Below are 14,584 nucleotides of genomic sequence, written 5' to 3'. Positions count from 1 at the left end.
AGCCTGAGAGTACAGCAATGGTACATAGAAATGAATAAATGTATTCAATTGGAAAAAATAACATATAATTTAAAAAATAAAGTCACAAATTTGGGAACCATACTTGCCTCGGACCTCCACCCCCTAAAATGATGTTGACAAAATTACTTGATCCAGTGTGTAAAAGTAGATGACACATTTTTCTTGTTTATTTTTCATTGTGTGATGACATTGTTTAATGGTTTTATCGTATTGTATATGTTGAATATTTATTGGCTTTGGAGGGAGGTGGGAAGTGGGGGGAGGGAAGGTAGGGGGAAAAAAAAGGGAGAAAATGCCACTGTGTATATTTAATGAGAAACGTTTATATATATTTTGGTTGATATGGTTCACAGTATGAAAAATAAAAAAATTTTTTAAAAATTGCCTGTGACCAGACTCTCAGTAAGTTCTGCACTAATGTAAAATATGAGAATTCTCAGTTCATGCTAACAGCATTTATTTTTCACAACTTACTATTAGCACCTCTTTCATTCCAGGACACTTTCAGAGATGTACAGCAACACAATTGGCCACGATAAAGTAACGGGAGTATCACTAGACTATTAATTCAGAAAGAAAATATTCAAATTCAGGAATAGAGAATTTTGATGGAAATTAAGAGAATTAATGGCTTACTAACATTCGAGTCCACGCTGCTGAAGATCCAGCTGCGCTGGGTGGGTCACGTCTCCAGAATGGAGGACCATCGCCTTCCCAAGATCGTGTTATATGGCGAGCTCTCCACTGGCCACCGTGACAAAGGTGCACCAAAGAAGAGGTACAAGGACTGCCTAAAGAAATCTCTTGGTGCCTGCCACATTGACCACTGCCAGTGGGCTGATCTCGCCTCAAACCGTGCATCTTGGCGCCTCACAGACCGCAGAGCCCACCTCACTGACAAAAGGCAAAGGAGGAAAAACCCAACACCCAACCCCAACCCACCAATTTTCCCCTGCAACCGCTGCAACCGTGTCTGCCTGTCCCGCATCGGACTTGTCAGCCACAATCGAGCCTGCAGCTGACGTGGACATTTACCCCCTCCATAAATCTTCGTCCGCGAAGCCAAGCCAAAGAAAGAACATAAAAAGGAGTGAGCATAAAACTTGTGGATTTTGATAAAATCTCTATTGATTTGCTAAGTTCTCTTTCTAAAGGAAACTTTCTTCATTGTCCAGGGGAGGCAAAAAGGCTTAGTAATCAACTCCATCATATCAATAGCTGAAGAAACCCAACCATCCCAATGACAGAAGACCACAATGATAACATACCTACTTTACAGATAGTAAACAAAGGTCAGAGTAGGCAAATCAAATCGGTCTTGATCAACTGCAGTGGAGGAATTATGAAAAGGGCAGAGAGAATAAATTTACAATAAAAAATAACCCCAAATTCTTAGAAACTTAAATCTGCCTCTTACAATTAAGAGAAAACAAACAGAAGGAAACTCTCTTTCTTCCTGATCATGTTTAAGTTGTTTAATGCACGTCCAGATTGCATTTTTCTTTTGGACAAACAAGATAGTTAGCTTTTGGTACAATTGGCCCATCAGATTCTCTTCACCAACACAATGATTAAAAGCTGATTAAAAATGCACCCACAACACGGTGTGGAGTTTGTATATTCTCTCTGTAACCACTGTGTTTCCTCTGTATGCTGCAATCCCATCCTCATCCCAAAATAGAATTAAATAACAACTGTGATGTGTCCTTACTGTGTAGGTGAGCAGTGGAATCTGATGGGTAATTCTAGGCAATGTAGTTGGAATAAAAATGGGTTAGAGAATGGGTGCTTGATGATCAGTGCAAAATCAAATTGCCCAAAAGGCCTAGTTTTATGTTACATCTCTCTCTGTGAATTTGTGGACCCAAACATCATAGCCCTGAATAAGTTGTCCTTTTACCCACTTGCTGCTGATCAACAAATTAGAAATGCCAATGAAACTTAAAAAAAAACCATCAAATGAACAAATCTTTCAACTTTCATTTTTAGATAGACAGTCATGAGTAGTGTTTATAGAGATCTTTCTTTTCAAATAATAAAAATGCCCAATTATTCTGACAAAATAAAGAATTATTGTGGTCTCCATCGGTCGCAGTCAACAATGGGTACTGCGCCTATGGTAGTCACTGAAGTGGCCTCTCCAGGGCGCAAGCCAGGGCAAAGTTGATATGGAGATCCGACTGTTGCCTATCCAGTAGGACCCCTCCTCTCCATGCTAATATCATGTCCAAAGGAATGACGAAAGTCTATACAATTTGGTGCCAGCAGCATTACAGGAGTTGCCGTGCTGGTGCTGGGTATGGCAGTCAGCTGCCTTCAGGACTCTGACGCCAGATTTTTCCTCAAGGTTTACTCCCAAAGCCTTTCCCTCGAGTGGGTATAGCCACAAGACAGCAGAGGTTTGAAATCAGAGTCGTCATTTCCTCCTCCTCCTCCCCACCCACCCCCCAGAGGAAATCGAAAAAGCTTTGGGACTGTTACAAGCTATAAAGTCTCTGGAGGAAGAAGGTTTCCCACCTGAGTTTTACAAAAAATATTTAAAGATTTGTTGATGCTACTCACGATGAGTGTGGTTAACCAAGCGGCGAAGGTCTCCCGGATACCTTTTCAACAATAATAATTGTGATGTTACTTAAGAAAAATAAAGATCTGTTAAAACCTACATCTGACAGATCCATCTCACTATTAAATACAGATTAAAAGATAATAGCCAAAGCACTGGCTGAGAGATTGGGCCAATATCTCCCAAAGATCACTAAAGCCGGACAAGCAAGTTTTATTTAAAAAAAATACATTCTGCTAACAACTTGGGAAGATTATTGAATAATGCATCAGGCACAATCTAGAGATGATCCCAGTATAGCAGTATCTCTGGATACATAAAAGACCTTCAATAGATTGGAATGGCCATATCTATTTAAAGTAATGGAAAAATTTGGACAGGGACAAACATGTATTAATTGGATAAAAACATTTTATTCTAAACCACAAGCATCATAACAAAAGGCCAAATTTTGTCAACATTCTCCTTATGTTGATCTAGCAGACAGGATTGTCCTCTGTCTCCAGGGCTGTTTGAATTATCTATTGAATTACCAGAATATATTAGGAAGGACCCAGACATAAAGGGATTCAAGGTAGGCCACACTGAACATAAAATAAATCTATTCAGAGTCGATGTGCTAATTATACTTGATGGAACCACCAGAGTCATTGCCCAAATTTCATGCCACCCTGGAAGATTATCTGGATACAAGGTAAATTTGGAAAAAAGTAGAATTATGCCCCTGACTGCTTTGGACTATGAAAGATATAAATGGGGGAGCTGTTTTGAGTGGCAATCAGGTAGTTTTAAATACCTAGGGATAACAACATAGAGAGTTGGGAAACTTATACAAACTCAACTATACCTCTATCCTTGAAAAAAAATCAAAGATGATTTAAACAGATGGAGAAGCCACTCTGATGGGCAGGGTAAACTGTATCAAAATGAAGATCTTGCCAAGATTACAGTATTTATTTCAATCCATTCCTATTTATTTACCATGAATTTTTTTAAAAAATAAATGCCAGCACAAGAACTTTCCTGTGGAATGGCAAAGTCTCCAGGATCTCCATGGAAAAATTGATGTGAGATTATAAATGGGGGAGGGGGGGCTACAATTACCTGATTTTAGTAAATATTACTATCTAGCCCACTGGAGGTTCCTTGCATCTTTATTTGAAGAAGGTGAACTACCAAAATGGGTTTACGATTACATAGTATGGGGAGGAGGTGGCAAAAGATTTCATTTCAAAACAAATACTAAATTAATAGATAAAAGAACGGATAACCCCATCCTAAAACATTTGGTAAAAATATGGAAGGAAATTAATGATTGTGTTAGTAAAGAGATTCTTTCTTCTTTGGCTTAGCTTCGTGGATGAAGATTTATGGAGAGGTATGTCCACATCTGCTGCAGGCTCGTTGGTGACTGACAAGTCTATGCGGGACAGGCAGGCATGGTTGCAGCGGTTGCAAGGGAAAATTGGTTGGTTGGGGTTGGGTGTTGGGTTTTTCCTCCTTTGCCTTTTGTCAGTGAGGTGAGCTCTGCGGTCTTCTTCAAAGGAGGTTGCTGCCCGCCAAACTGTGAGGCGCCAAGATGCACGGTTTGAGGCGTTATCAGCCCACTGGCGGTGGTCAATGTGGCAGGCACCAAGAGATTTCTTTAAGCAGTCCTTGTACCTCTTCTTTGGTGCACCTCTGTCTCGGTGGCCAGTGGAGAGCTCGCCATATAACACGATCTTGGGAAGGCGATGGTCCTCCATTCTGGAGATGTGACCCACCCAGCGCAGTTGGGTCTTCAGCAGTGTGGATTTGATGCTTGCGGACTCTGCCAGCTCGAGTACTTCGATGTTGGTGATGAAGTCATTCCAATGAATGTTGAGGATGGAGCGGAGACAGCGCTGATGGAAGCATTCTAGGAGCCATAGGTGATGCCAGTAGAGAACCCATGATTCGGAGCCGAACAGGAGCATGGGTATGACAATGGCTCTGTACACGGTGATCTTTGTGTTTCTTGAGGTGATTGTTTTTCCAGACTCTTTTGTGTAGTCTTCCAAAGGTGCTATTTGCCTTGGCGAGTCTGTTGTCTATCTCTTTGTCAATCCTTGCATCAGATGAAATGGTGCAGCCGAGGTAGGTAAACTTCCAATCCCTTTTCAGTGCCAACCGCTCAGTCCAAGAATCTGCCCTGCTCCAGCTCCCTCAACAACCCTTGAGTCTAGAGCTGGATGAGGTCCTTGCCCGAGAAGAGACATATAAGGCAATTGAACAATTGATAAGTGGCAAAGCAGCAGGTATGGATGGAATCCCCCCAGAGGTCTGGAAGGCTGGCGGCAAAGCTCTGCATACCAAACTGCATGAGTTTTTTATGCTCTGCTGGGACCAAGGAAAGCTGCCTCAGGACCTTCGTGATGCCATCATCATCACCCTGTACAAAAACAAAGGCGAGAAATCAGACTGCTCAAACTACAGGGGAATCACGCTGCTCTCCATTGCAGGCAAAATCTTTGCTAGGATTCTCCTTAATAGACTAATACCTAGTGTCACCGAAAATGTCCTCCCAGAATAACAGTGTGGCTTTCGCGCAAACAGAGGAACTACTGACATGGTCTTTGCCCTCAGACAGCTCCAAGAAAAGTGCAGAGAACAAAACAAAGGACTCTACATCACCTTCGTTGACCTCACCAAAGCCTTCGACACCGTGAGCAGGAAAGGGCTTTGGCAAATACTAGAGCGCCTCGGATGCCCCCCCAAGTTCCTCAACATGGTTATCCAACTGCACGAAAACCAACAAGGTCGGGTCAGATACAGCAATGAGCTCTCCGAACCCTTCTCCATTGACAACGGCGTGAAGCAAGGCTGCGTCCTCGCACCAACCCTCTTTACTATTTTCTTCAGCATGATGCTGAAACAAGCCATGAAAGACCTCAACAATGAAGACGCTGTTTACATCTGGTACCGCACGGATGGCAGTCTCTTCAATCTGAGGCGCCTGCAAGCTCACACCAAGACACAAGAGCAACTTGTCCGTGAACTACTCTTTGCAGACGATGCCGCTTTAGTTGCCCATTCAGAGCCAGCTCTCCAGCGCATGACGTCCTGTTTTGCGGAAACTGCCAAAATGTTTGACCTGGAAGTCAGCCTGAAGAAAACTGAGGTCCTCCATCAGCCAGCCCCCCACCATGACTACCAGTCCCCCCACATCTCCATCGGGCACACAGAACTCAAAGCAGTAAAGAGGTTGTACTAGTGCCAAAAGCACCCATAATACATAACAAACTGATGGCTATAAACTTGGGTTACAAAATTCTGGATATTTGGCACCAAAGGGGATCCAAACTATTGAGGACTGTTATGAGAATAGAGAGCCCATGTCCTTCGAACAATTGTAGGATAAATACGATTTTCCTAATGGAACCTTTCACTACTTTCTACAGTTAAGATCTTTCCTCAGGGAAAAATGAGGCCCTACCATGACTCCACCTGAAGGGAACAATGTGCAAGGGCTACTTCGACTGGGAGGCCCTCCCAAATTTATATCCAAAATGTACTTTGTACTTCAAAGTGAGAGCCCAAAACGGAGCTGCAAAGATTGAGGGAGAGGTGGGAGTCGGACTTGGGAATAATGATCAATGAAGAGTGTTGGTCAGATTTATGTAGGGAAAATGCAACATCAGTGATCAACGCCAGACTAAGATTGGTACAATACAATTTCTTACACCAATTATATCTCACACCACAAAAATTACTTAAAGGAAAATCAGAGATATTGAAAATGTGCTTCAGGTCTGGGTAAGAAATTGGTACCTTTGGACCTGCATGAAGGCAAGACTCTTTCAGTTGGAATTATCTAATATATTAATTAGGATTACGGGAGCAAACTTTGTGCTGAATCCAGAGCTGTATTTATTGGGAAACCTAGAGGATGTGGACAGAACATTAACTAAACACCAAATTAATTTGTAGATATTCCCCACCCCACCCTCCCCCGATGTGATACTACATTTGTTTTTGAAAAATAGAAAAATAATTTTTTTTAAAATTAGAGTTTTCCCTTTCCTAAATGAGCTACCAACTGTGGTTAACAAGAGCCCGGACGGAGCAACTGGTTTCAAGACGCCAGTGGCCTGCCTTTGCCCATTCTCTTGTCATCTTGTCAGTGAGAACAGCTCCGCTGGGCTAAAGAACTATGCCACACGGAAGGCCAGGATTTGGACTTGGTTGTCAGAGACTGTTTGAGAAGCATTACATGAAGAGCTTGTGTACCAGTGGGAGCTTATCCCCACCTCCACCCTTCAACAATGACAACCTTTAGAGCCTATATTATCATGTCAATTTTTAATATATTCATTGCACTCTTTTCCAATATTACTATCGTCCACTTTAACAAAATGCTTGTGAACTCAGCCAAAGATTTAACAAAGTAGTTTAGATGGACTTCTTAAAATTATCCTGGCAAACTCGTGCTTTACAACAAAAGGAGAGGCTCTTTGAGAAGAGTGGCTTTTATTTTTTTTTCTATGCTAGGCCACCTCCTGGTTCTTGTAAAGCTTCAGCTAATCCCACCCGTTAAAGCCATTCAAGAGACAGCAGGCCAATGACAAACTGAATTAGCCCGCACATCACTTTGCAAAGAGCAGCAGCAGTCACATGACAAACAGCAGGATAAATAAAACTAATGCTCATTAAGTTGCAATTATTGCCATGTTTGCAGATTTCCAGCATACTTTTCCAATCGTTTCAACTGTTTATAGCTGACTACTATCAGCAAACTTGCAGATCGAATAAATGGAATTCAAAGGCATATTTTAAAAATAATTTTGAGGACAAGATGGTAACCACACACAAAAAAAAAGCAGGCCAAATAAATAGGTTTTGGTTTTTTTGGAGTGGGAAAGGAGACCAAATGAGATAGACAAAATTATGAGGACACTGAAAGGTCAGATAGTGGGAAATCTGTCCTCTTAAATGAGAAAACATAGATTTAGAATAATAACAGATCAAGAAGGTTGTGCTGCTTGTGTTCTTAATTAAGTGTGGGTGATATACCATCTCCTGTATATTTTGGCGTACAAGTCAGGTCAGACAGTTCCTCATTTTCATGGTTTTATCATATAATCAGGTGTATAAGACAACACCCCCCCCCCCCCCCAAATTTTCTGCAAGGAACGCGTGTCCAGGCCTCCAAGCAACAACCCAAACTTTGTTACAATATCCCAAATGCCAAGTAACAAATCTGTAAATTCAAGTTTTTAAAAAAAAAACCTTTGCTTCTGGCTGGGAAGATGCAAAATGGGGCTGGGTCCAGGTCTTCAGCATCGGTGATGGCGATTCCATTCTCAACAACAGGTGCAGTGCCATCCACATCGAAGAAGTCACCTCACTGCCCAAGAATGCTTGGTTCAGGAACCACCGCTACATGTTGGCCTTGGGAGCACTGGTTCTCGGGCAGGAGCTTGGATCTCGAGCTTGACAATTGTAAAATCTCTGGGTGGGGAGGTGCTTCCTGGATTGTCTTATACACCAAATCTATGTCGAGCTGTTTTTACTGAGTTTAACTTAAGATCTCATTTTTGTATCTGGTGTACAAGACGACTCCTGATTTTTGAGTGCTTTTTGAGGGTTTGAAAGGTCAATGCCGAAATATATGGTAATTTTCTTTGTACACAAAGGTCAATTTTTGTTGTTGAAATGCTTGAAAGAGAGGCTGAAACAAAGATATTTGAGAAAAATGCACTGGAATTTCTGAAACATCTTCAGCTTTACAATAAAATGACCAGCACCCACAGCATCACTAGTACTTTAGACTCATGAAAAGCATGCACAACATTTTCAACTCCTATGTGATAGAAAGAGCAGAAAGGGACAGAATTCCCTAATGTTCAATAACAAAGTGGTGTTAAAAATCCATGTATTTAAAATATACATCTTTTAGTCAGCATTTGCAGTAATTTTACTCTTTGATATCGGTCGTCTAAGTAAAAGCCATTCACCTGAAGATCCTTCCCTTTCTTCATTTAGAAATGCTTTGTTTGAAGTGCTGTTACTAGAGAGAATTGCTTTGCAGGGAAATTACAGGCAGATTTCAACATTCAGTTAATTCTGATAGTTAACAACCAACATTCTTCATTGGCTGCTATAAATTTGAATAAAGCACAAATATTCAAGCATATTGAAGTTCATGATTATTTATTGTGGAAATGGCAAGGTGAAAGTGTGAAGAAGTAAAACATGGAAATCTGCAGACACCATGGTTGAAGTAAAAATACAAAGCTGGAGAAAATCAGCAGGTCAAGCAGTGTCCTTTATATAGTAATGGCAAAAATCCATAGCCTTTCAAAGTTATGGAAAAATGTCAGCAGGCGTCCAAACAAAAGAATTAGGAGGGAGGGGTGGTTGCAAAAGCAGGAAGTGATGGGTGGAGAAGCAAGGGAGGGGACAGCAGCGATCAAAGGGAGGAGGGATGGCTCGATGAAGGGAGGGAGGAGAACTGGAAAGGGAAATGGAAGGGGGAAAAAGGAGAGCAGGTTAGCAGGAACCAGAAAAATCTATGTTAATATCACCTGGCTGGAAAGTGCCCAGATGGAAAATCAGGTGCTGTATCCCCTATTTGTGGTTGGTCTTGGTCGGACAGTGCACAAGGCCCTGGACAGACATGTGAGTGTGGGAATGTGGATGTGTGACACAGAACTGAAATGGTTGGCTGCTGGGAGGTCTCTGTCACTGGTGCGGACATAGCGAAGGTGCCCAGTCACTGCAATGTAGAGAAGCCCACAAAGGGAGCACCAGATGCAGTAAATCAGTCCTGCAGATACACGTGATGCGTTGCTTCACTTGAAAGGCCTGTTTCAGGCCCCAGACTGTGGTGAGGGTGTAATTAGTGGTGAGGAATGAGTGCACAAGGGAGTCATGGAAGGAAAAGGTCCCTACAGAAGACAGAGAGAGGAGGAGAGAGAGGAAGATGTGCCTGGTAGTGGGATCTTGTTGTAAGTGCCAGAACTTCCAGAGGACAATGTATTCAATGCGGAGCCTGGTGGGGTGGTAGGAGAGGATGAGGGGGATTCTATATTTGTTGCTTCTGGGGGCAGAGGGGGGCCAGGGCAGATGACCAGGAAATGGAGATGTGGTTAAAGGCTGAGTTGATGGTAGTGGAGAGGAAGCAAAATTTGTGGAAGGCGGCAAACATTTTGGAAGATCTGGACTAAAAGACCACATCGTGGGAACAGATTCAGTGGAGATGGAGAAATTGAGAGAAGGGGATAGAATCTTTGCAGGGGACACAGGGTGTGAGGACCTGTAGTCCTGGGAGTTAGAGGGTTTGTAATATATGTCAGTAGAAAGCTAGTCTCCTGAGATGGAGACAGAGAGTTCCAGGAAAGGAAGAATGTTGTCGGGGATGGACCAGGTGAGTTTGAAATCGGGATGGAAGTTGGCCGCGAAGTGGTTGAAGTTGACAAGCTTATCGTGGGTGTATGAGGCAGCCCTGATGTAGAAACAGTTGAGGGGTCTTGCCGGTGTAGGGTTGCAGCATGGATTGCTCCACAAAGCCCACAAAAAGACAGGCATTGCTGGGACCCATGCTGGTACTCACGGCTACTTCTTTGAATTGGAGGAAGTGAGATGAGTTAAAGAAGTTGTTTAAAATGAGGACAAGAAAAGTGTGAAGAGGTTAACTAAAGGCTTCAATTTGTGTAAATATTACTTCACCCTTTTGATAAATAGTTGTGGCAAGATCAAGAGGTTATTTCCCTTGAACATAGCACACTGTGAATTTACTTAAATTTATGTTATGTTAGAGTAGGGTTATTGTGGTTGGGGACTCACTGGTTAGGGGAATAGATAGGAGGTTTGCTGGACGAGAACAGGGATCCTAGTCGGTATGTTGCCTCCAGGTCCCAGGGTCAGGGATGTTTCTGACCACAGCATTCTGGAGGGGGAGGGTGAGCAGCCAGAAGTCATGGTCCACGTGGGACCAATGACAGAGTTAGAAGTGGGATGAGGTCCTGAAAAGGGATTACATAGAGTTAGGGAATAAGTTGAAAAGCAGGACCTCAAGGGTGGCAATCTCAGGATTGCTGCCTCTGCCACACACTAGTGAGGGTAGAAATAGGAAATTGTGGAGGATGAATGCGTAGCTCACGAGCTGGTACAGGGGGCAGGGGTTTAGATTTCTGGATCATTGGGCTCCCTTCTGGGGCAAGTCTGACCAGTACAAAAGGGACATGCTGGACTTCAACCGGAGAGGGACCAATTTACTGGCGGGAATGTTTGCTAGAGCTGTTGGGGAGGGTTTAAACTAGTTTGGCAGTGGGGTGGGAATCAGAATGAGAGTGGTGGTTCTTTGAGGATAGAGGTTGCTTTTTAAAAAAAAAAATAAAACCATGGTCCTCAATGGAGTGAAGTCTGGTGCCTGTAATGTCACAGACCAAGTTAACAACCCTCTGGAGCTTTTTGTCTTGTCCTGCGAGTTGGCACCTCCACACCAGGCAATGAAGCAACCAGCCAGAATGTTCTCCATGGTACACCTGTTGAAGCTGTCGAGAGACTTCGGTGACATACCAAATCTCCCCAGATACCTCACAAAGTAGAGCCACTGGAGAGCCTTCTTTGTGATTGCATCAATATGGAGGTTCCAGGACAGATCCTCGGAGATGTTGGCACTCAGGAATTTGAACTCCTTGACCTTCTCCACTACTGATCCCTTGATGAGGACTGGGTTGTGTTCCCCTGACTTCCTCCTGAATCATCTCCCTTGGTTTTGCTAACAATGAGACGAAGATTGTTGTCATTACACCATTCAACAAGCTGATCTATCTCCCTTCGAAACGCTTCCTCATTGCCGTTTGCGATTCTGCCAACAACTGTGGTGTCATCAGCAAACTTGTAGATAGCATTGAAATTGTGCCTGGCCCCACAGACATGGGTGTATAATGAATAGAGCAGTGGGCTAAACACGCATCCTCTGGGTGCGCCTGTTTTGATAATCTGAGGAGGAGGAGACATTGTTTCCAATGCGTACTGACTGTGATCTTCTGATGAGAAAGTCAAGGATCCAGTTTCAGAGTAAGGAAAAGAGGCCTAGAGTTCATAGCTTCTTGACCAGCTCTGAGGGAATAAAGGTATCGAAGGCTGAGCTGTTGTCAATGAAGAGCAGTGGTCTGTATGAATTGCTCTTTTCGAGGTGATCCAGAGTGAGTGGAGAGCCAGAGATATTGCATCTGCTGTGGAGCGATTGTGATGACAGGTGAATTGCAGGTGGCCCAGATCTTTGCTTAAGTACGATTAATTCTGGTCATGACCAGCCTCTCAGAGCATTTAATCACAGTAGTAGTGTTTGAGGCAGCTCATAACACTCTTCTTGGGTACCAGGAAAATGGATACCTTTCAACTTAAACCCCTAATTAATTAAGGCCAGCATACCATAAGCCTCCTTAACTACACTATCAACCTGTGTGGTAACCTTGAGAGATCTATGGATCTCTCAATTCATACATATGGCTGCTCTTCATTGACCACAGCTCAGCCTTCAATAACATTATTTCCTCAGTGCTGGTCAAGAAGCTATGAACTCTAGGTCTCTGCACCCCACTCAGCAAATGGATCCTCGACTTTATCATCTGAAGACCACAGTCAGTGCAAATTGGAAACCATCTCTTCCTTACTGATTATCAACACAAGCACACAAGGATGTGTGCTTAGCCTACTCATTATTCACCCATGACTGTGTAGCCAGGCACAATCCCAATGCTATCCACAATTGTCGGCAGAATCACAAACAGCAAAGAGGAAACATACAGGAGGGATTATAGATCAGCTCATTGAATGATGTGCACAACATCAGCAAAACTAAGGAGATGATTGTGGACTTCAGAAGGAAGTCGGGGAACACAACCTGGTCTTCATCAAGGGCTCAGTAGTAGAGAGGGTCAAGAACTTCAAATTCCTTGGTGTCAACATCTCCAATGATCTGTCTTGGAGCCTCGATCTTGATGCAATCACAAAGGTGGCTATACTTTGTGAGGTACCTGAGAAGATTCGGTGTGTTACCAAAAACTCAAAAACTTCACTGCCTAGTATGGAGGTGCCAGCTCTAAAGAACAAGAATAAACTCCAGAGGGTTGTTAACTCAGCCTGCAACCAGACTTTGCTCCCTCCAAGACATCTACATGAGGTGGCGTTTTAAAAAGCAGATTCTATCCTCAAGGACCCTCACCACCCAGGCCATGCCCTTTTCACTCGGCTACAATCAGGTAAAAGGTATAGGAACCTAAAGACAAGCGCTCAAAGGCACAACAACAGCTTCTTCCCCACTGCTATCAGATTCCTGAATAATCAATAAACCAAAGGCACTGCCTTACTTTACATACAACATTACTATTTTTTAAAAAATAGTGCAAGGTGGCTATAATATGTATGTTTGCTCTATGATACTGCCGCAAAACACCGAATTTCATGACTTGTTCATGACAATAAATTCTGATTTGGGTCCACGATGTTAAAAATTCTGCCATTAATGATGTACTCTGCCTTCAAGTTTGACCTTCCAAAATGCATCCACACTCATCCGAATTAAATTTAGCTGCCACTTTTCTACCCAAGACTGCATCCTGTCTATATCCTGTGGTAACCTATGACAACCTTTTACAGGGAAAACTTTGAACAATTTAGTGGAAACACGCTCATCATTTGATAAAAGTCTGTTTGGTGTAATCAGATCCTCAGTGGAGTCCTTGACACTGTCCAATCTGCTGACACAGGTCCTGTAATCATTCTCCAGCCTCCTGTGGCCACCTTCTAGCTGTCCTGATCTATGGAGCCTCTCTTTTTAGGCTCTGTTTCTATTAAGGCAGAAGCAGTCAGGTGATCCAACTTGTCAAAAAGCCATCTCAGGAAAGAAAGGTAAGCCTTCCTTATCTTGGTAAGTGATCAAGTGTGCTGGGATATCTGGTCGAGCAAGTTACATGCTGGTGGTAGTTGGGCAGGGATTTCTTGATACAGGCCTGATTAAAGTCACCAACTAAGATCTGCCATGAGCTGGGCAGTCTCTTGTTTACTTACCACATCACGCAGCTCTGTTTGTAATTGGCCTCGGGAAGGATACAAACTCCAGTGATAATCATTGAGGAGAACTCTCAAGGTAGATAGAAGGGTTGGCATTTATCCCAGATGTGCTCTGAGGTAGTAGAGAAGGTCAACATAGTACTGAGTGGTGAAAGGACATTGGGGTTAACGAAAAAGCACACACCACCCCCTCGCTCTTTTCCAGAATCTGAGTTCCTATCCAATCTTTGAATGGTGAAAATGTCTGGTTGGAGAACAGTGTCTGGTGCATTCTCTGTGGCTAGCCCTTGGTGCAGCAAACTGAGATTTGTCTTGCCTCACATTGCCCAAAGTACTTTTCTCTGGTGAGTACTGAAGCCAAATATTCATCAAGACCTCCCCCATCTCCTCTGCTTCCAGACACATGCTGGCTCTTTTCATCCTCAAGCAGCCCTACCTTCACTGGTTTGAAGAGGGAGGGCAAAGTCATTGAGGACCTATTATACCTTGAAGCCAGCATCTGCTCCCATTAAGGAAGAGATACAGAGTATCCGAGACAGCACCACCAGGCTGAGGAGCAGCTTCTTTTCAAGGACCAAAGGAACTGCTCATGCTAAACATCGGAGACCCTCATCTGTACAACGCAGTATTTATTTATTTATTTATTATAGGTATAATACTGGTCTTCCATACATATTATTTGACTGTATGTGTGTTATATCTGGTTGAGTGCCTGCATGTTTTTGCACCAAGAACCCGAGAAGAACACTATTTCGCCGGGTTGTACTTGTGCAATCAGATGACAATAAACTTGACTCGTCATCCTTCTGATCCTCACATATGCATTAAGGATTTCCTTAATCCTACTTGCCAAAGCCTTCAGAACTGCATTCTGTTTAAGCAACTCTTTATGAAATATCAATTAATATTAGAATGTATTAGCATTAAAAAAAAAACAAATTAAAATCATACTAAAAC

At 43.0% G+C, this 14,584-nt stretch overlaps 1 protein-coding gene across 9 annotated transcripts in view; it reads right to left on the bottom strand.

Moving 5' to 3' along the window:
• Positions 1 to 14,584, bottom strand: part of ctif (CBP80/20-dependent translation initiation factor) — a 316,523-nt gene that overhangs the window by 257,459 nt on the left and 44,480 nt on the right. Inside the window, exon 2 of one of the 9 annotated variants that reach the window (XM_069923859.1) lies at positions 2,584 to 2,624. The exons of 7 other annotated variants lie outside the window; for them this stretch is intronic. The gene's annotated coding sequence lies outside the window, so the exon portion shown is untranslated. Of the gene's footprint in view, positions 1 to 495; positions 569 to 2,583; positions 2,625 to 14,584 lie in introns of those variants that run through there. One more of the 9 variants, XM_069923860.1, reaches the window with a different exon arrangement.

The sequence above is a fragment of the Narcine bancroftii genome, chromosome 3 (assembly GCF_036971445.1).
Source record: "Narcine bancroftii isolate sNarBan1 chromosome 3, sNarBan1.hap1, whole genome shotgun sequence".
NCBI lineage: Eukaryota > Metazoa > Chordata > Chondrichthyes > Torpediniformes > Narcinidae > Narcine > Narcine bancroftii.
The sequence above is the reverse complement of the archived record's forward strand: the minus strand, read 5'-3'. Positions and strand labels throughout refer to the sequence as shown.